General features: G+C 38.0%; 1 protein-coding gene across 9 annotated transcripts in view; it reads left to right on the top strand.

Annotated features, from left to right (window-relative positions):
* CTNNA2 (catenin alpha 2) overlaps positions 1-23,644 on the top strand; it is a 783,540-nt gene that overhangs the window by 71,663 nt on the left and 688,233 nt on the right. For 3 of the 9 annotated variants that reach the window (XM_073342915.2, XM_073342918.2, XM_073342916.2), the window contains exon 2: positions 7,859-8,001. The exons of the other annotated variants lie outside the window; for them this stretch is intronic. The gene's annotated coding sequence lies outside the window, so the exon portion shown is untranslated. The remainder of the gene's footprint in view (positions 1-7,858; positions 8,002-23,644) is intronic. 9 annotated transcript variants of the gene reach the window in all.

The following is a 23,644-nucleotide window of genomic DNA, read 5'->3' as shown; positions in this document are numbered from 1 at the left end:
CTTTGCAGTGTGCCCTTAAAGCGCATGGATTCAGGCTATTTCAAACCAGATGGGGAGTAAGCTGCAAAGTCTAGGCCTCCTGAGAGAGAACCCTGCCTTAACTTTCCTTCTTTTTAAACTGAGGGGGACTTAGAGTGCTGTAATTTATGCTCATTACTTCATAAATACATCATTATCACATGGAGAGGTAGTATTCAAGTAATGGGCCCTTAAAACCATTTAGAGTGTTCTAGGTAAAAGCCAATAAACGATAAAGTTATGTTGCAGATTAACTATGGTGATCGTTGATCACATGCATGGGATTCAACGGTTTAATGCTGGTGTTAGGAAGTATTTTCTTGTTTCTTCTGGAGTATTAAGCAGAGATCTGTCCCTGGGATCAGGTGAGTGTGTCGCTTACACTCAGTTGTGATTTAAGGGGGCAGATATAAGTGAAACTTGGTCCTTCCCATCATATTTTTCTGTTGCCTTTATTCAAGTGATAAACTATATATAATATAGTTTATTTGTCTCAGTAGCCATCATATCTTCATTTGCAGAGCATAGACCTTTTCTTTTCTTTTCTTTTCTTTTCTTTTCTTTTCTTTTCTTTTCTTTTCTTTTCTTGTGGTAACCCAAGGATTTCAACAGATGAGAATACACATCTTGCAAAAACAACACTGATGAAAATCATTGTTTTAGAAAAGTTGATAAGGGAAGTTTTCTAAGGCGAGGTACACTTTAGGAAGCCAGTCCACTGGAAAAATACATTATGGAAACATTATTCAACAAGCCTACAGAGTTACTGAAATAAAGTGTGTGATAAGAAGGGAATGCAAATCAGCAAATAAAAAACCAGGAGGACCTTTAATTGACTTAGAGGCAGTCGTACTTCAGGATATGTTGTATGGCTTCTTCACCATATATACTGCATCTCACAGGCTCTGATTCTTCCGCCACTGAAGTCAATGGAAAACTCCCATTGGCATCAGTGGAGCAGGATGAGGTCCATACTGTGGTATGTAAGGTAAAATGCATCTTCATTAGTGCCCTATGTATCTGATATGTTCCTTTAGAATTGGCAAAGTGCCCGTGAATGCTACCTTGATTTGTGGCAACAAAGGACATACTTGTACATTTAAATATGATAGATTGACTAGGGTAACAGCTGATGCTTCCAGATAAATAGAAAGCTCTATCCACAATATTTTAAATGATCGGACAAGGACAGGGCATTCTTTGGACACTTGATTCTCACATTTCAATCAAGTTCTCAGGAAAAATTGATCACTTGCAATTGCTGCATTGTTACAGTTGTCTAGCTGAGTTTGGTTCTGCAAAGTTTTGAACTACATGGGTCTGTTGAGACACTGGGGGACTGGATTGCTCAGAAAATTGACTACCTCAGAATGTAACTGTAGAGGGGAATCATCACCGAGTGGGTCTGTTTCTAGTGGGATTCCACAGGGATTGGTTCTTGGCCCTGTGCTCTTTACCAGCTTTTTCAATGACCAGGAAGAAAACATAAAATCATCACTGATAATGTTTGCAGATGACACCAAAATTGGAGGAGTGGTAAATAATGAAGAGGACAGCTCACTGATTCAGAACTGTCTGGATTGCTTGATAAACTGTGTGTAAGCAAACAATATGCATTTTACTACAGCTAAATGTATACATCTAGGAACAAAGACTATAGGCCCTACTTATGGGATGGGAGACTCTAGCCTGCAAAATAGTGCCTCTGAAAAAGGTTCAGGGATTGTGATAGATAATCCGCTGAACATGAGCTCTCAGTGTGATGCTATGGCCAAAAGAGCTAATATGCTCCTGAGATGCATAAAAAGGGAAATCTTAAGTAGAAGCAGAGAGGTAATTTTAACTCTGTATTTGGCACTAGTCTGTCCACTGTTGGAATCCTGTGTCCAGTTCTGGTGTCCACAATTCAAGAAGGATGTTGATAAATAGGAGAGGTTTCAGAGAAAAGCCACAAGAATGTTTAAAGATTAGAAAAGATGCCTTATAGTGATAGGCTCAAGGAGCTCAATCTATTTAGTTTAGCAAAGAGCCGATTAAGTGGTGACTTCAATGTAGTCTATAAGTACCAACCTGGGGAAAAATATTTAATAATGGATTCTTCAGTGTGGCAAAGAAAGGTATAACATGATTTAATGGCTGGAAGTTGCAGCTATACAAATTCAGACTGGAAATTAGGCCTATATTTTTGATACTGAGGTTAACTAACCATTGGGACAACTTACAAAGGGTTGTGGTTGATTCTCCGTAACTGACCATTTTAAAACCAGGATTCAATGTTTTTCTAAAAGAAATGCTCTAGGAATTATTTTGGGGAAATTCTTTGGCCAGTGTTATACAGGACATCGGATTAGATGATCAAAATGGTGCATGTTAGCCTTGCAGCCTATGAATCTGTACTCATGTATGAGCCATCATTGCCATAGTATTGGCACATCTCAACCATGAATAGATTTCTATCTTCATGTTTGACCCCTATGAGTTGCAGAAAGTAGTACTGGAATTTTACAAATGGAAAACTGAAACATAGGGTAAATTAGTGACTTCTCCAAGGTGACACAGGAAGTGTGTGGCTGAGCTGGGAATTGAATCCACTTATTCTGAGTCCCAATCAAGTTTCCCATCTGCAAGACCAACACAGAAGAGCTAAGGGATTTGTAAGATGCAGTTAAGAGTTAAGTGATTTATAAGACCATCATTCCAATATTCTACATTAATCAAAACAATTTAGGGAGATGTATTACCAACAATCAAAACTCACTTTATTTAAAGGTCTAAATTAATGTTTTAATCTACAGGACAAATACTTCACTAATGATGAGACAATGAGGATTTTTTTAATAGATTTACTTTTTTACTGTTAAGTAATTTCTACAATTGGCTTAATACAAAGGTACTGATTGGTGTGGAGATATTGTAGCAGAATAATGTACCCAAAAAGCCAGATTAAACATATACAATTAAATCTGGTTCTGTTCTAGTTTTCATGGAAGGAAACATAAAATTGGCTTTGTAGAATTTCATCCTCTTTCTTCAGTGAGGAGTAGCTTCTGCGGCACACTTCCTTTAGAATCTGTAGATTGCTTGTGTAACATCCTCCAGGACATGAGATGGTTTGCTGATCTGTATTCTTGGGTACAAAACTTCTTCTGAGTAATTGTTTATTTTGTTTCTGCCATGAATGAGATTGAAATTATTCATACCGGAAACTTTGTTTGTGTGTATGTGCTACATAAAAGCTTTTATCTCGTAGATACTGAAGGAGAGCCATCAACTAAAAATATAAATTATGCTGAGAAAAAATGGACAACTTTTAATGAAATACAAGAAAACAATAGTTTCTGTTGAGATTGGTCAGCACAAGACAAAGTAGAAGTGGTTTATATCTTCAGAATCCTAAAATGAAATCATTTTCCTAACCTTGGTTTTCTGCTCTTTATTATTTTATAAATCCTAGATTTTTTCTCTCCCAGATCTTTCATAAAGCTTCAAAAAAACATAATTTTGTCTTTCAGTGATTTACATTCTCTTTTCTTAGATGGTGTGGTGGTACTGTAGAGGTAATTTCCTCCCTAACTTCATATTCTAAAACAAATATTCATAAGAGAAGCTTAGATATAATTAATACGACAATAAGTATTATAATAACTTATATAGGGTCATATTAGCTACCTCCTTCACCCTCTTCCCCACTACATACTTACTGAGTTAAATTGCATCAGTAAGCTACAGCCCATATCTTTCTAAGATGCAGTTTGAGGAATGTAACTCATGTGCCAAAGTACAAGACATTGACTTGGCTCAAGCAGGAATCTTTTCAGAAGTGTCTCATTAACAATTAGTGGCCAATATAGCAAGAGAAACCAATGTTTAGCTTACCACCTACTTGGTCAATCAGCCAGGGTGCATAAAAATAAATGATTTTAAAAAAACCCATAAAACTTGTATTTTTAAAACTAAGTACATTTTCTTTTTTTAAAATAATCCTATTTAAACTTTAACTCTAGACAACACATATACTGTCTTTATTTATACTTATTCTAATCTATTAAAATTTAAACTTTTTTTTAAAATTAAACAGTACATATTTGCTGCCAAGCTTTTAAAGAAAGTCAGACCACTGAACTGGTTGAAGATGTTGGCTAAGCACCCAGAATCAGAGTTTGTTGAAGTGCTATACCAGCTTTGATAGTTTGAGAGAGAATATTTTCTTCATTTCAGTTTATTTATCGAGTTCAGTTCAATGATTAATTCATTCAACGTCAAGAAACTGATTGGGAGTTGAAAAAGCAGAAAAGCTTATTTTCTAACTTATGAATAAAAGCTAGGTGTGAGAGGATCAGATCTACTAGTTCTAAGGTCTTGAAGGACATGATGACCAAAAATTGAGTTCAATTCACTTCCTTTGTTTAATAAACCTGTTTGTTTTAAATGTAAAACATGTTTTGATAAACTTACTTTTTTCTTATATATCTAGCACATTTAAAGTAATTTTATTTAGCAGATAGAAATAGATTTAAATGCCTTTAGCAGCATTTTTAATCAAATTCTAATTTCCATCCAAATCGAGCTTGACACAAATCATGAGTAAAAAAAATAATCCTCTAGTAAATAAGAAATACATCACTCACCATTTTCTAACACAATAAATACATAAAAAATAAGAACTGAATAAATATATATTAATCTATATAATTTCTTAAATAAATGTGTTTAGATCTAGTGTATGCTCCCAGTTAGCAAAAATAAGTACCAAATTCAATGTAAAGGCTAGATCTAGCTGTATAACAACGTTTTAATTATTACCAACCAATAAAAATCAACCTTTCTTTAGGAAAATAACTAGAAAGTACAAATGCCAAACAAGATTAACATGGGTTACTTAAATCAAGTTAAATCATGATTTAAAATTTAAAACATTCCACCCTGGACTCGACACCTTTTACTTTTCTCATTGAAATGTGAAACCAGATAAAACAGGCTGGGTGAAATTCTGTTCTAGCTCACTAGTCGTTTCACCATGGCTGGTGTGTTGGGAAGAAATTGTGTGAAACTGTGGTTTCATCTGATTTCAGCTTGAAATCTGAAAACCCTGTGCTGTTTCAGCTGAAATTTGCTTTATGGCTTTGTTGAACCTGACAACTGTGGGAAAGTTCTAGTTTTGAATCCACACAAATTGGACTAGGTGGATCAATAGAGAGTTATTTCACCCAATTTTCTGTATAAACACTTTAACAGGTCCCACATTCGAAGAAATAGGAGACAAATATGTATATTGGAAAACAAGTGAGTTCATTATCATATTTAAGTGCCAAGGACAGAAAGTGATGTGTCTACTGTATATTGACATGATAAAATTGCTTTAAAATATGTTTATACTCCAAATAGTTTGATCATTCACAGACACTTGTAATGTGACACAGTCCATTTTGAAAACTGATTAGTTACAAATGGTTTCAGATACTGCATTAAAGTTTATCAATTTTTGTAATTGTTTAAGTTTCATGAGAAGTTGTTTGCTAAATATTTTTCCTTAATTTCAACAAACACATCTCATGGGGTTTTTTTCTGCATTTTTCAATCAGCTTGATACGAACATGCCCCGCAGCCACGTGCCATTTTTGTGGGGATATTTTTAGCCGTATATTTTTTATTTTTTCTCCCTTTTTGGTATGTGAAAGGCCCCTACATACAAATAAAGAAACTGAAAAAAATAGAGGTTTTTTCTCTGATTTTTTTTATTTAAAGTAATTTTAAGTGTAACGTGTGACGGTAGGGGAAAAAAAAGATCAGACTGAAGTGATTTTTATGCAACAATGCCCCTTTCATCCTAAAAAAAAAAAAAAATCCTGAAGCAAACTACGTGGTAACTACTGTATTATAAAATAAAACAAAGTCAAACAATAGCAATGTTTGGGTGCAGAGGCAGGAAGAAGCCAGTAGCACTTATATGGTTCAAACATAACTGTGTAAAAGCTGGGAGAGGTTTAACATTGTAATAATGAAAAATTCCAAATTGTACCAGGCTCAGTAATTCAAAACTTTTGATAAATGTTTCGGAGTGAATTTCAAGATGCTGCTCTTAAACCAAAGTATAAAGATCTAAATAGTTTAGCACCTGGTTACTTGATTGGAGAGCCTCTCTCCCCACACCAGTATTACCACCAACACTCTAGCTGAAGCTCACTTGGTATGAATAGGAAGTGGATGGCAGAGTTTTTTGTGGGGGATTCTCAACCTTAGAATTCATGCTACCCTCCTTAGTTTGCCAGAGCCAGAATTCATTGCTCCATCTGGGCAGGCTGCAAAACAAATCTTTCTTCGTAAGCATTTTAGGGAAATTGAATGCCATAAGTGGAGGAGTTGAGACTGAAGGATATTTCTTGAGGTTTTGTGATATAAGTGGGTAGAACGTCTTTCGTTTTTTTCTCTCTTGGAAGAATCTATATATTGGTATTTCTGTAATTGGAACTTGGAATAAAAATATTTCATTGCTATTTTAAAATTTGTTAATGATGTATTTCACATTTTGGGATCTTCCTAGAACTATGGCTAGCTCCTAGATTTAAAAAAAAACTGTAGCCTCTCTAAATATCACTTCTAAACCATGAGGCTAGAGGAAGAAATGAAAATATTTGAAGGTAATGTTAATTTTACATTTTGGGAATGTTTAATTTTGTTTGGCTTGGCCACTTCTACCAGTAGAGTCCTAGTATTTATTTAGCTGAGAATGTCCATGCATTACTGTGTTGGTTGAGATCCAGAAGCATGTACTGAAATTAGGGAAACAAAAACAAAAACAAACAAAAAAAAGGAAAGTTCCTTGCACTTTTATCATGCTTTTCAACTTCAAAACTAGATTTTTTTAAAATCTGCAAAGCATTTTATAAAATAATCTACACAACTCTCCTGTCAGTACAATAGGTAGGTGTAACAATCTCTGTTTTGTACGTGGAAGAAACTGAGGAAGAGAAATTGAAGTGCTGTTATGGTTATACTACCGATTGCAAAAATGGTAGCATTTTATTCAACTCATCCGCCTTCTGTTATATTCTAAATCACACCTTCTTTTTTACTGATTAAAATCAAGTTTTTATTGCTTTTATTCCTATCAGCACTGCTTAGCCAGTATCATTATGAATACTGAACTAGATATTGGATTTTATGGCTTGTGCATCATCAACAGAATTCATAGAATCGTAGTACTAGAAGGGACCTCGAGAGGTCATCTAGTCTGGTCCCTTGCACTCATGGAGGACTAAGTATTATCTAGACTATAGACATGTTAGCTAAGTTTCAAATCTTTATTACTGGTAATGTTATATATTGCATTTATGTATTATGAAGAAAAATAGAGGGGTAGTTTAAAAAAACCAAACAACAACTACACTATGAACTTTACAGGAGCGTTCTTCACATGCATTAAGCACCTTTCCACCCACAAGTTTAGAGGAAGCTTCAAGCATGTTCAAGCTATGGATTGTAAAGCAGATAGAGAGATGTAGGCAGGCATCTTACAGTGCCTGAATTTATTAAACAGAAATATGGATGTGGCTGTAAATGCAAGAAATAAACTTGTGGAAAATCAGAACTGTCAGCTCCATTTTGTGTAGTTATAAAACATACAAAGTTGTCCGATTTTCATTTTTTATTTGCTCCCTCCCCAGTCTCATTAAATGTATATACTACGTGACTTGTGATGTTTATGGTTATTTAATATGAGATTACTGGTAGTTTTACTGGGAACCACATGCTAGTTATTTCTAAAATTGATTAAAATAACTGTTTTGGGGGATGGGATGGCTCAATAATTTGGTAATCACAATGTCACCTTCACCCCTAGGTCAGTGATTGAAATCCAGCCCAGATCTGTAGTAATCTGAACAATTACCATCAGATGGCTGTTGATGATCTATTTGGACAAGTATCCGCATCAGTAACAGAATAGTTGATATTGACAACTTTGTTGTCAATCTCAACAGAGCGGTAAGTGAATGGGCATGGTAACTTAACTTTCTCTTTACCTCTCCAAGGGGTCCTTCTAGATGTGGTATGAGACACATTGCTGAAGAATGCATGCTACCTGTCTAGTACCTTTCATGGATAACTTTGTAAATACATTTTTTTAAAAATAGTTTGCAGATGAAAGGTAGTGGATTGACTATATTGGATAAAGCCTGTTGTCTACAGGTGGAGATAAGTTGTTGGTTGTGACCTACAAAGTCCTAAATTGCCTGGGGCTGGCCTACCCAAGGGACTGCCTCTCTGTCTGGGATTGCTTTCTGTTGTTTTGTATAAGAACATTAGAAAAGTAAGAGCAGGTACAAACTGACAGGTTTCAGAGTAACAGCCGTGTTAGTCTGTATTCGCAAAAAGAAAAGGAATACTTGTGGCACCTTAGAGACTAACCAATTTATTAGAGCATAAGCTTTCGTGAGCTACAGCCTGAGGAAGTGAGCTGTAGCTCACGAAAGCTTATGCTCTAATAAATTGGTTAGTCTCTAAGGTGCCACAAGTACTCCTTTTCTTTTTCCAAGTACAAACTGTAACCTTGAGTTTGTTTTCATGATTGTATTCCATGACTATTTTGGGTGACATTGTGACTATGAAAAGAAAAGGAGGACTTGTGGCACCTTAGAGACTAACAAATTTATTTGAGCATAAGCTTTCGTGAGCTACAGCTCACTTCATCGGAGGCATCCAATGAAGTGAGCTGTAGCTCACGAAAGCTTATGCTTCGATGAAATGAGCTGTAGCTCACAAAAGCTTATGCTCAAATAAATTTCTTAGTCTCTAAGGTGCTACAAGTACTCCTTTTCTTTTTGCAGATACAGACTAACACAGCTGCTACTCTGAAACCTGTCGTGACTACAGAGATATTGCTGGTATTTTGTTCTCTTTTTTTTTTTTTTTAAGACAGGGGTGTGTCTGTACAATGCATGTAAATCTTGGTATTGAGTGGAACCAGCCTTGTTGCTAATAATTTAGCGACTTATTAGAAGCTCATTTTTGCTCATCTTTGCTATAATATTACAGCTGCAGTTGTAGAAGTTGCTCCTGCCTGGGGCTAGTTTACTGCAGCTTTATCACTTGACTTTAGAGAGCTTTGGGTTTGTTTGTTTGTTTGTTTTATATGGGGGGTGAAAAGGGGGGTTGTTTGTTTTTTTTGTTCCTAAATCAATTCATGCCGCTTAAGTGTACTATGTACTCCCTTTCTCCACAATTTCTCAGCTGGCTGCATAATATTATCTTAACTTTTCCTATCTATGTTCAGTGGAACCACTAAATATCAATATCAACAAAGTGAACCTACTTGCAATTTGAATGCAGATTCTTTATGAAATCCTCTCTGGTCAAGTCTTCATTTTGTCTAGTTTTTCAATAATTTATTTTGAACTACTCTGTGTTTCTTTCTCATGCCTTTATTTCTGGGGTAAATTTTCTTTCAGTCCTCTTCATACCTTCAGAATCAGATGCATTTGTAGCAAAGTGTATTTAGTAATCTTATACTCTTCATAACAGCTCTCTGTTGAGAAGTATCCCACTTACTTTTGTTGGCTCCCTGCTGGAAAGTAGCCCTCTCGTATTTCCCCAATTTTCTAAACCAGCTAAGTGGGTGGAGCCAAGCTAATAGGATGAACATAATATTTCTGGACTTGGTGGAGGTAGCAGCACATAGCTCCATGGTGTCACTGCGTCATCATGGACCCCATCCATTTGAGCCCAGAGGCCCCCTCAGTGTTTTGGTTTGCAGTAGGCACAGCAATGGCTGCAGTACAACAAGTCCTATGTAAGGGTAACTCCTCATTAAGGCACAAATTGGTACCATTTTCCTTGAAGTTGCTTACCTTGCTGCTTATTGAATAAGGTATGGCCAAACGGAATGAAAGAGCATGCAAATTGACTGTATCAGACCAGTGATTGTAGTGGTGGGGACCCTTTCACAATAGTTATGTATGGTATGATACTTGTAGACCAATAACCCAGGAGTGTAACAAATGCATCCTCTTCAAATTAGATTCTTCCAAAGTTTATTTTTTAAAATAAAATTAAGGACCAATCTGGCTGTGCTGATTTAGCACATTGTCTGCACTCTTCCATCTCTGGATAGTTATCTCTTAAATTAAGAGGACTGCATGCATTTTCTGGCTCACTGCTTTATCAAGTATCTTTTCAATAGATAGCGGACTGCCCATACGAGAGAAAACAATACTTTCATTAGCTTTAACACCCTTTAGTCAGCTTTATTCCTTCTCAAAATACAGCTATGATGTTGCTCCCAAGTTGTATTCCAGTATTTCAGAAAAAAAGAAAAGGAGTACTTGTGGCACCTTAGAGACCAACAAATTTATTTGAGCATAAGCTTTCATGAGCTACAGCCCACTTCATCGGATGCATGTCACTGTATCTGTATGAGTTTTTTCATGAAGTTGATAGATTTCCACTCCATACAGCTAAATTCAGTGCCTTGCATAACAACAGGTTTCAGAGTAGCAGCCGTGTTAGTCTGTATCTGCAAAAAGAAAAGGAGTACTTGTGGCACCTTAGAGACTAACAGATTTATTGAGCTGTAGCTCACAAAAGCTTGTACTCAAATAAATTTGTTAGTCTCTAAGGTGCCGCAAGTACTCCTTTTCTTTTTGTGGATACAGACTAACACGGCTGCTACTCTGAAACCAGTATTTCAGAAGTGGCTTATAAAACCACTCTCCTGATCAAATCCCTAGCAGGGCAGAATGGTCCAATGGACCAGAGGAGCAAAACAGCTTATGAGAATTCAAGAGCTTCCCATGATGAATTGTGATTAAAATTTAAAAAAACAAACAAACAGAAAAGTTAAGATGAATATCAGGCAAACTTCCTGTCAGTATGGGAAAACGAAGTCAGGCTACAAGATCTAATGAGTCTTTTCCATCTCTAATTTCTGTGATTATATTACTTTAAAAAATTAGCTGGAGAGAAGTGAATAATTATAGAATGGCATAGTTGGACTCCATCAAAGACAAATCCTGGCGTAGTGCTTTAGAAATGAATATGAGAGTTTAGGCTCTCTTGAGCAGGGGCTCACTAAGAATAGATTAGGTCAAAGAAATCTAACATCTTTGAAGGAGCGAAAAAAATAACGAAAGCATGGCAGTGGATGTGAGTTACCTGGATTTCAATAAGGCTTTTAGTAAGTTGCCCCACAGACAATTGTTGAACAAGATGATAAATCTAGATATCAGCACTGATGAGAAAATATGTGCAAGTTGGCAGGAACAGTGAGGAGGGTTATCATTAATGGCACAAAATCCTCCTGGAGTGAAATGACAATTGGGTTCCCACAGGGTTTTGTGTGGAGAGCAATCCTCTTTAACAAATTAATTACTGAGTTGGAAAATTGAACTACTGTATTTGTGTGGCATCCATACTTGCAGATGGTACTGAAGCATGAGATAGTTGACACAGTGGTGGATATAGTGAAATTGTAGGAGCTTTTGGACTTGTTGGGTAAATTGTCAGATGACTAAAATATTCTTTTAAATTCAGGAAATGTGTTGTTTCTGGGCTGAGAAGAACAAAAACATGAAATACCAATTAAATATTAATGAGACAGGCAAAAAAGGCATTTAGAGGTGATATGAGCAGTATCCGTATCCTAATAGGGGGGATAGGTTGCTTTAAACAAAGAATACATATTAAATCTAAAGAAATGGGGTTTTTTGTTTTGTTTTTTGCATTTCTGCATGGCACTTCTGCATATTTCTGGAACATTGTAATGAAATTTAGGTAACTTAATTTAAAAGATCTCTAGTTATTACAGAGAGCACAGAGGAGGACAATATGGAAGGTTGACCTAAAGAATGGAAGGAATCTTTTTTGAGGAAAGAGATGCAGAGAGACTAAGGTGTGATTTCATTAAAGTTTTCTAGTACAGGAATTTAGGAGTAGGCACAGTGATACTTTGTAAGGAAGGGATCTCATATTTTCACAAATAAAAGCTTGAGCAGGAAAGGTTTAGGCTACATTTTAGAAAGGGCTTCTTGTAGGAGTTGTTAACATTTGGATTAGTCTACTGTATGATATTTGGAGCACAAATTGTCAACCACTTTAAAGCAAAGATAATTACTGCTTACTACACTAAGTATTTTATAAATGCCAATAGCTAGATATTTTGAATAAAAAAAATCTCCAGTAGTTAAACATGCTTACTGAGTAACGGCATACATCTGGTGCAAGATGTGAAAATGAAATAGATATTCCTTTTGGTTGTCTTAATCCACAAATTATGTCTACCTACTTTAAAAGAAGAGGGAATATTGCATTGATATTGCCACAAAATGATGAAAAGTGTCTGAAAACTGGTCCATACTGTGAAATATGTAGATAATGAGAACATCTGATATTCATGAAGGTGCTCACTAGCAATAAATAGAAATTGAGGGTCTCCTCCGCTTCTATGAGGGGAGACAATTCGTGCTAGGGTCAGACTGTACCATATGGTATGAATTCACCCAACCCAGTCAGTAATCCATTTCTCAATATCATTTTTCACAAAGATCTGATCCAAAGCCTATTGACTTCAATGAGCTTTCAGTCTGGTTCCAAGTGAACCAAGAGTGGTGGTGAGCTCAGAGGTATTGGTCTGTTACAGCCATTAGAATAGGTTGTACAGGTTTCCATCTGAGGTCGTAGGAGCCGATGGGGCTAAGCTGCTCTGTGTGAATGAATAGTGGCTAGTGATCCAGGATAAAATTGTCTAGTGTCTAAGTGATGTAAGAGTCTTTCAATGGGACTTAGGTGCTTTTCAAAATGAGACTTAAGCCTAAGTAACCCTAGGTACTTTTGAGGCGCTTTTCTTCTCGATGGTCATAATTATTCTTTGTACAAAAGTGCATTCTTATGTTGCACGGCAGAAAAAAAAATAGAGTTAGGAATTTTACATGTTCTTATGTTCTTACATGTGGCTATTGAAAAACTAGTTGGAAAAAATTTAATTAAACACCTACAACTTGACCGTATTGTTTTTCCTTTCTGAGTCAAGCAATCACCCTCTAATTGTCATTGACTTGAGCAGTTGGCCTTGCCACCCTCATGTGTATGGGTGTGGTATGTGTGTAACCATGTTTTGGTTATTTTTCTTGTTTAAGTTTATGGAGAGAAAAGGCAGCACACACAAGAAACAAAATAAACAGGTATGTCAAAAATGTGTAGTTCAAATAAACAGAGACAAATATCCCTCCAAACCATCCTGTCCCATCTTTTAATTTTCTTCTTTAGGTAAGGTGGTTTGGGCCTCCAATGTCAACTGCTGTTATTTCAGACAGATCTGCTTACAGCTGTGCTGTTTGTCAGTGACTGATGACAGGTGCTCGTACCCACAGGTTGTTTCTCCTCTCTGCCTACTTCTGTCATCTTCTTTTCCTTTTCTGTGTTTGTATCTTTCTTTCTTCCTGTCTACCTCTTTCCTTTCATATTTCCCTGAATTTGTTTTCTTCCCCTACTTCTTGCACAATTACCTTTCAGATTCTTTCTACTTTGTGTCCTCCTCTACGTCAAGTCTGATTCTTTTGGTCTGTCCCTACCCATTGTGACAGGTAGCACAGGCCACTGGATTGAGGAAAAGGCTGGGAACCAGGATCTGTTGAGTCCCAGTCCTGGCTCTTGCACTGATGCATAGTGTGACTTTGGGCAAGTCACTTACACTCTAATGAGATCTACAGAAGCTAAGCTCCTTGGAGGAGGAAACATAGATTCTTAAAACACATGTGCCTCCAAATAGGGTAGCTATATTTTTTAAAATATTTTTCTACTAACAAATATAAATCAGGTAAGCAGAGAACACTTAGTTTGTGACTTACGCTCTGAGAGTAAAAGATAGCGTAGTGGCGAAAGATCACCCTTTTTGGTCAGAGAATCAGATTTAGAACACATTTACTACATGCCACATACATTTTTTAAACAGCATGGCTTTTCTGAATATAAGATGTGGAGTTCTCAAATCCCTTATAAAAACGGATTTAAAGTGTTGTAGATTGATTCGTTTAAAACCATATGTCACAACATATATGAGGGCTCCGCTAGGTGAGAGATGGGAGGTTGCTGGTAGTAGGGAAGCAGAGCTCAAGTTGCTTAGTTTATCTGAACTGTGCACTTTCATGCCTCCCAATGATTTTTTTTTTTAAAACTGCAATGTTCCATTAAGGAATTTTCTAAATGCATTAGCGGTGTGTCTGCTCAAACTTAACTCTGAATGAACTGTTGTTTGTTTGTTTGTTGTTTTTGTCTGGGATATTACCTATTTACTACACAGGACTGTTGAGAATGATTTAGTTCATATTTCCACTGGGTTTTGAAAATGTAAGCCTTTATCAAAGGACTAAGGTATTATTTCATTCTTGCTTGTTGCAACTCTTGTTACTCTTATTTCTATTTTTCTGCTTTGTCCTTCCTGTGTCTTCCTTTTTAAATAAACAAGTATCCTTTGCCTGACATTATTGTAGTAAGGCCTGGTATGAGGCCTCTGATACAAGGCCTCACATACAAAGCCTTATGTTTCAAGCCTTCTTCATGCTACAATTATCTCCTTCCACTAGTAAATGTCGTGTTAGGAGTACCGCTCTGTGTTCCTCCAATACTGTCACTTCATTATTGCTGGTGACATAACATGTAGTACAGCTTTCTTGCACCTCATCTTAAGCATCTGGTGCTAGGCACTACTGAGACTGAGATACTGGATAAAATGGGCCACAGGTCTGATCTAGTATTTTAGTTCCCATCTTTCTAGGAAATTATATATTTATTCTGTTCAGTGAGTATTGCTTTACATATGGAAAGCTAATTACTATTTTTCCTGTTACCCTTACGTAGCTGCAAACTTAATTAGATGATGTGCATTCTAACTTGGAACCTGGACTGTAGTCCAGGTAGTAGTTAAAAGGAAACTTGTGTGACTTGGAAGGAAAAGGGCTATATGATGTATAGGGCCCTACCAAATTCATGGCCATGAAAAACGCATCACGAATGGTGAAATCTGGTCCCCTCCCCCCCCAGTCTTCCCCCTGTGAAATCTGGTCTTTTGTGTCCTTTTACCCTAAACTATACAGATTTTATGGGGGAGACCAGAGTTTCTCAAATTGGGAGTCCTGACCCAAAAGGGAATTGCAGGGGGTCACAAGGTTATTTTAGGCGGTCACAGTATTGCCACCCTTACTTCTGTGCTGCCTTCAGATCTGGGCGGCCAGAGAGCGACGGCTGTTGGCCAGGTGCCCAGCTCTGCAGGCAGCGCCATGCAAGCAGCAGTACAGAAGTAAGGGTGGTAATACCATACCATGCCACCCTTCCTTCTGAGATGCTGCCTTCCGAGTTGGGCAGTCACAGAGTGGTAGCTGCTGACAGGGCCCAGCTCTGCAGGCAGCAGCACAGAAATTAAGGTTCCAGTAACATACCATGCCATCCTTACTTCTGCGCTGCTCCTGGAGGAGGCTCTGTCTTGAAAGCTAGACTCCTGGCCAGCAGCAGTGCAGAAAGTAAGGGTAGCAGTAATGCAACCCCCCACTCTACAAAATAAGCTTGCAACTCCCCGCTTCCTCTTCCTCCCAACCCCCCCGGCCACGCACACACAACTCCTTTTTGGGTCAGTACCCTACAATTGCAACACTGTGAAATTTCAGATTTAAATAGCTGAAATCATGAAATTTCGGGTTTTTTAAATCCTATGACTGCGAATTTGACCAAAATGGATCATGAATTTGGTAGAACACTAACTATGTTTAGAGAGGTTTCAGAGTAGCAGCCGTGTTAGTCTGTATTTGCAAAAAGAAAAGGAGTACTAGTGGCACCTTAGAGACTAACAAATTTATCTGAGCATAAGTTTTCGTGAGCTACAGCTCACTTCATCGGACGCATTCAGTGGAAAATACAGTGGGGAGATTTATATACATAGAGAACATGAAACAATGGGTGTTACCATACACACTGTAAAGAGAGTGATCACTTAAGGTGAGCTATTACTGACCCGCTGAAGTGAAGAAACAGATTGACAGAGCCAGAAGAGTACCCATAAGTCACCTAGTACAGGACAGGCCCAACAAAGAAAATAACAGAACGCCACTAGCCATCACCTTCAGCCCCCAACTAAAATCTCTCCAACGCATCATCAAGGATCTACAACCTATCCTGAAGGACGACCCATCACTCTCACAGACCTTGGGAGACAGGCCAGTCCTTGCTTACAGTCAGCCCCCTAACCTGAAGCAAATACTCACCAGCAACCACACAGCACACAACAGAACCACTAACCCAGGAACCTATCCTTCCAACAAAGCTCGTTGCCAACTGTGTGCACATATCTATTCAGGGGACACCATCATAGGACCTAATCACATCATCCACACTATCAGAGGCTAATTCACCTGCACATCTACCAATGTGATATATGCCATCATGTGCCAGCAATGCCCCTGTGCCATGTACATTGGTCAAACTGGACAGTCTCTACGTAAAAGAATAAATGGACACAAATCAGACAACAAGAATTACAACATTCAAAAACCAGTTGGAGAACATTTCAATCTCTTTGGTCACTCAATTACAGACCTAAAAGTTGCAATTTTTCAACAAAAAGACTTCAAAAACAGACTCCAAGGACAGACTGCTTAATTGGAATTAATTTGCAAACTGGATACAATTAACTTTGGCTTGAATAAAGACTGGGAGTGGATGGGTCATTTCACAAAGTAAAACTATTTCCCCATGTTTTTCCCCCCCTCCCCAACCCCTTACTGTTCCTCAGACGTTCTTGTCAACTGCTGGAAATGGCCCACCTTGATTATCACTACAAAAGTTTTTTTCCTCCCCGCTCTCCTGCTGGTAATAACTCACCTTAAGTGATCACTCTGGTTACAGTGTATGTGGTAACACCCATTGTTTCATGTTTTCTATGTATATAAATCTCCCCACTGTATTTTCCACTGAATGCATCCGATGAAGTGAGCTGTAGCTCACGAAAGCTTATGCTCAAATACATTTGTTAGTCTCTAAGGTGCCACTAGTACTCCTTTTCTTTATGTGTAGAGAGATGTTTATGAAAGATTGTGATTTGGACACACTCCCTCATAAGGGATAGTGTTGTGAATGTGGGAATTTGGTGATGTGCCCTGGAGACTAGAATTGGAAACATAGCATGGCTGTGTGCAGCAGTTCAGCAGAGAGGCTCTCCAGTTTATTTTATGAAGGTTGTATTCCTTTCCCATTCACTAGTTTGTTATTTAATGAACCCCAAGATCGTTACACTATGGATGAAGTCAACACATTGTAGTGTGGTAGACTCGAGTTTGATTCCTCCCTGTTTTCCATGAGTGGAAAAGAAAAAGCCTCACATACAGTAAAATATGTCTGTTTTGTTTTTTAAAAGCTCAGGGTAGTGTGGACTACCCATGCAGAATTCCACTGACATTAGGATTCTGCACTGACACGGGCCCACGCTACTATGGAAACGGACACAGACTGGAGTAGGAGCAGGAGCAAGGGCAGTGGGTTGACACTACTGGCAGTGGGAGTGTTCCTGACCAGGTAGTGATGCTGAGTAGACTGAAGAGACTGCTTCCCCTAAGAGCCTATATATCTACCTTGGGATCATTTGGGTGGGTCTTTGCCTGTGATTGGCTGGACCCAGTTGATTGGCATGGGGCCTATCAGAAGGTAATTGCCTCTGATGACTCATCACACTCTCTGGCTCAGGGATTTCCACTGTTGACAACATGCTTCAAGGTCTGAACTTTAAATCAAAGTCAGTGGAACAATGGTGAATGTTTTTCAGTCAGGTTTTGTACTGAGGAACTGCATGTCCTCTCCAATAAACATTTAGAAAGATGCTGGTCATAGTTTAGTTCAGTGAAACTTACTCTGAATAAAGAGCAGCACATACCTGTAAATTATAAGTGTTTACACCCAAACTAACTTCAGTTTCAAGAAACATTGGATTATTGCTTATCTAACTACATGGTCAATATAGGTTTTCAAAATGGAAAGTTTTGCAAAGCAGAAACTCCTGGAGAAAAGCAAGAAAATTAAAGTAACTTGGAAAAGATTGTTTGCAATGTTGAAGCCCTGTTAGTCCCAGGATATTAGAGAAACAAGGTGCATGAGGTAATATCTTTTACTGTATCAGCTTCTGTTGGAGAGAGAGAAACTTTTGAGCTTACATAAAAGATATTACTTCTACCACCATCTCTCTCTTGGAAAATATTGGCTTTCTTTCTGAGCTGGGAAAGTAAGATGAAAAGAGAGACTTTTTCCTGAACCTTTTCTCTGTCACACTAAAAAATAATATTTTATATTTAAACAAAAATATTAATAATATTAAGTCTTGTGGTTATCATCTATTGACAGATAGCATAGGTTCTCCTCCTTCTACATAATAGGGTGGCACAAATGTGGGGTCATGGTGTCTGGAGTGGCTTATGGCCATGAGTGCCTACCTCAGGGCAGACACCCAACTGTTGGTATGTCCTATAATTTGATTTCACCAAGACAGTACCAAATTGAACTCGTAAAGTAATGCAATAGTCTTAAAATGGAGTCACAGACAGTCCCCTTAGATACTGGGCAAGCTAGTCTGTGTGATAAATGGTCACTTGCACCAAAACCCACAAAATAATCAGGCTGCACCCAATGCCAACAGACCAGTTACTCACCCAGATTGATTTGTTTCCTAAATTTCACACCAAAGACAATGTTGGTAGTCAGTTCTATAGCAAACTAACTAAAGGTTTATTAATGAGGAAAAAGAAATGAGAGTTATTGAGAGATTAATGCAGGTAAAATATATGCACAGGTGCGTCACAGTCTATAATTCCAAATGGTAGCAGAGATGTAGTAATCTGCCCGTTTCTCAAAAGTCTCTCAGGGCCACCCAGAATAATTCTGGGGATCCCTGTCTTCTTGTTTGGTTATTCTGCCCCGTTAGAATCCAAACAGTCCAGAGATGGAGATTTTTTCCTTGTGTCCATACTTATAGCTTCTTGTCACAGAAAAACAAGTTGACAGAGTCACTACCGACATGGGCTCTTTCTTTGATGATGCAGAGAGAGAGAGGAAAGCATTTAGAGTCTTTGATGGTTACACATGACCTTTTATTTTTTTGAAATATGCAGGGATTCGCACCTTCCTGCTATAGTCCTTCATTTGCATTACACATTTGTTGTGTTTGATGGGTTACTTAGTTACAGAGTGTTACAGCGTGTTACAGTGTGTCACAGGGCACTAGTTCAGGTGGTTCCGCAGTCATAAACACACAGCAGGCTGTTTATCCTTCACCAAGGTGTGCATATATTTCCCTCTTACATCACCAGAACATCCAACATGGGCTTATAGCGAGGACAGACTTCCCTGTAGCCCTAATTCTTCAGCCCAGGCTCACCCTCTGAGCTCCTCTTGAGCTCCTTCCTCAGCTGCCTTTGCTTCCTGTTTCCTCTCCTTATATTCTCCCCAATTACCTTGTTAGCTCAGTGATTATCATCCAGGTGGTCACAATCCCCCACCAGAAGGTGTGTAATTGTTAAGGATACAATTCCGTCATGGAGGTCACAGAAGTAATGGATTCTGTGACTTTACCAGAGCTCCATGACTTCGGCTTCAGTTGTTAGAAGCTGGGGCGGGAGTCGGGGATGTGAGCCCCTCACCTTTGGTTTCAGCTGGGACTGGAGCTGTGCATCCCCCCCCCCATCCCTATGGCTGTGGCCAGTTCTAGACCCTGGGCTGTGCATCTCCCCTCCCATGGCTTCAGGTGTGGCTGGAGCTGGAGTTGCTGCTGTTTGTCCCTGCCCCATGGCTTCAGTCAGGATTGAAGCTGGGACTGTGCTTTCCCCCACCCATCCCCACCATGACGGCGGGACTGGGGCTGTCAGTCCACACCATGGGGCTCCAGCTGTCATTCCTTCCCTCCCAACACCCCACCCTCTCTCCCCTCATTATTTTTAGTAAAAGTCACGGACAGGTCATGGCTCCCATTAATTTTCTTTTTGTACGCCTGCCACCTGTCCGTGACTTTTACTAAAGATAACCGTGACAAAATCTTAACCTTCGTAATTCCCCCAGGCTGCAGCACTTTCAGTTATCAGGGATATATACAATGCAAGTGTTCACTGTTACATTGTAACATGGGGCATAGTGGAGTGAGAAAAATACATGCAGCATCTATCTGGTTTCCAGCTATGCATTTGTAAATGTTCAGTGAGGCCTGGGGCCTTGGCATGAGCTGGCTCCTGGTCTGCCAGTGTCCCATCTGGCCTAAGTACACTGCAATACTTCAGGGCTGTGAGGTTCTTGTGTTTAAATACAATATGTGAAGTAATGTTTTTGCTTGTTTGGGTAGAAGAGATAGCAGAATATGTGAACAGAATATGATCAACAACCTATTCCTTAAAAAGAAAAGGAGGACTTGTGGCACCTTAGAGACTAACAAATTTATCAGAGCATAAGCTTTCGTGAGCTACAGCTCACTTCATTGAAGTGAACCCTCCTTTTCTTTTTGCGAATACAGACTAACACAGCTGCTACACTGAAAGCTGTCATTATGCAACCTATTCCTTGTTTGACTGTTTTTTTCGGCTAGGAAAGAATTCCCTATCAGTTGCAAGGAAAATCTTTAATCCTAACAGATTATGCTCAGGAGTGTAACCCCTATTCACTTTCTTTTTCATTTTGAATTGTTCAGGTGGCATTAGTTAATGAAATAGAATGAATAATTATTTAACTTAACATTTTTGTTTGTTTTGCTTAACTGTGTTGATTTTGCAATCAGGGTAGATTGATTTAAAGCAAGGCAATTTAAGTTATGGTTTAAATCACAAATTGGAAAGCCTTGATTTTAATCAATTTTTCCATTTGTACTTTGTTATTTTCTAAATACAGGTGTTTTCTTATTGGTTGATATCATTAAAACATGTTGATTCACAACTAAATGGCGTCTTTATACTAGATTTGATACATCTTTTTGCTACCTAGAACAGTACTCTATAACCATATACATTTATTTAAGCAATTATATAGCTTAATATTTTAAGATTTTTATTTATAGTACATTTTAGTATATTAGAAAATAGTGAATTATATACTGCTTATTTACTAGACAGTGTATTAAACTGATTATTTCAGTTCAACCTGGAGAAATTTTCAAATATGCCTAGATGAAAATGACTGTAGCTTAAATTTCTACTCACCTACGTCTCTTGAAAGTGAGACAACAGTCTTTTAAGTTATTTAAGCTGTCCTTTAAACTGTTAAAACTAGTAGATCTCATTCCTTCCTGTCTCATTTTTATTCATAAACTGGAAGAGAAAGACGAGTTTTCCTACTTTTTCAACTCCCAATCGATTTCTCATCTTTAAATTAATTAATCCAAATGAAGACAATATTATTTCTGTGCCTGAAGAAGAGGCTACTGCTGTCAAAAGTTGGTTTAGCACTTCAACAGACTCTTGTTCCAGGTGCTTAGCTAGTGATTTCCAGTGGTGTGTTCAGTGGTGTGACTTTCTTTAAAACTTCTTCAGCAAACATGTACAGCTTGAATGGTTCACCTTGAACCCTTAAATTTAGTATGGTTGGCATGACAATGATGATTATTAGATGTCCATGTCATATAGCATCATCTTCTTTAGCAGTTAGGAATCTACCCTGATACTTTGGGGGGGAGAATATTGGCCAAAAAAATGAGGTAGATTAATTGCTTGATCCATCAGCTTCTTTACTGCCTGCAATTTTCCTTTGTTGTTGGGTGTTTCTTTCTTCAGTGTCTCTTGAAGCGCTTTGCAAATTTCAGCAGCATCAGCAATGAAGTAGCATTCTTTCTGCAGTTAGTCCAAGGCTACAGAAATAGCTTTCAGTATGTTCAGCATATCTTCTACATTTCTCTTCAGTCCAATGTTGACTACTTTAGCTGTGTTATTTCCATATGTTTTGTCACAATTTTCTTCACAAATTGTCATCGGAATAGGCCAGTCCTTAATAACTCAAAACAGTCAACCACTGAATTCCATCATACATCTTAGGGGAGAATTAATTTGCATCCTCCTGCTCTCTTTGGTGAAGCTGAAGCAAAGTGGTTGTTACAGAAGTATTTTTGCAGTTTTGACATTTTCCTTTATTCCCGGAGTTGTACTTAAGTCTTTGTCTAAAAGATTAATCAAATGAGCACTGAACCCATATGTTTCAAGGTTCAGATTCCCTTCAAGTTTCAGGTTCCCTTCATTGTCCTCTTCTAGATTTCTCCTCATCTTTGCTAAATTTACAACATTCTCTCTGATAAAGCTGCACTCCTGACACTTAAATTTTTGTTCACAGTTTGTTACAGCTTTTACTGATACTACTTCTAAGTAGTCTGTTGTATGGGCATTTCTTGATGCATCAATTGTTTCTGTAAAAAAGATAATCCCATTTTATGTCGTCACACAGGTGCATATTATGTGATCATTGTGTGCATTGCTCCACCCATCAAGATTCAGATTAATGAATTTCCCATCAATGTTTTTTGCAAACATTTCAATTTCCTTCACATACTGGATCCAGAAAACTTCTAGCAATGTCTGCTCTGCTAGGTGGAGTATAGTCTGGTCATAATGAATTAACAATGTCAATGATATTTTTGTTCAAAGAATAACTAATGAAATAAGGGGAAGTTTCTAAAAGGAAGGCCTCTGACCAATAAGGATGCCTCCAGATGGTTTAAAATGTGACAAAGAGAATCTGTCTTAAAAAAAGAGTCAACACTGACCTTTCCACCCCCCATACCAGTATTATCTAAAAAATTATGTCCACTGTGAATTTAGGTGCAAAGGAAAAACTGTTGATCAGCAAGAAGGAGGAAAGAAATAGGGAGGAAAGGCCTTGGGGAGAAAGGAGGTTGTAAATCTTATCTGGATTAAGATTAGAAATAATCATGAACTGTCTCAAATTGCTTTTTGGTTGAATTCAGTAATTGGCAATGACAACACTTGCTTGTTACAGGGTGTAAAAAAGTAAACTCTTAAGGGTTCATTGTTAGTACCTGTCTGACCGCATTGGAGCTGACCAATATGGGTTTAAGCATCACTAGATGTAGCCTGTAAGTATCTTGATCAAATGCTCACACCAACATTCAGTTTGCAAAATGTCTGCAAACAAGAGAGAAGAGAGGACTCTTTTTGCATCTGCAAATTATAAGGAGCATGGATTAGTTAGGTTCTGTGGTATTACACTCTGCTTTTGTATTGGCTTATGATATATTTTAGGTAGTGTGTGGACAAGATAAATATCTCTTTGTCTCTTGTGAAATGCCTTTGATCTGCATTTACCTACCTATGGTTCTGAGTGGTAGTTAATGGGCACGGCAACTCTCCTGAATCATACAGGGCAAGTCCTTCCTATTACAAATCCCTCCATCAGATGTTGTCTGGTGGTAGGCAATACTTACAGTACTAAGTACGTGCTATGGATTGCACATTTCAGGGTATGTGCCTGAATGCCTCTGCTTTTGTAAATTATAACATGCCTTTCATATTACTCAAATACATTCCTCTGTGGTTTAGTGTAGGCAGTAATTAGTTTGGATTAAGAAAACCATTTTAAATGTCCGGGTTAATTAAATATAGAAGGTATTATTCTGATCTCA

This window comes from Lepidochelys kempii, chromosome 4 (genome assembly GCF_965140285.1).
Source record: "Lepidochelys kempii isolate rLepKem1 chromosome 4, rLepKem1.hap1, whole genome shotgun sequence".
Taxonomy (NCBI): Eukaryota; Metazoa; Chordata; order Testudines; family Cheloniidae; genus Lepidochelys; species Lepidochelys kempii.
This window is presented reverse-complemented; position numbering and strand designations above follow the sequence as displayed.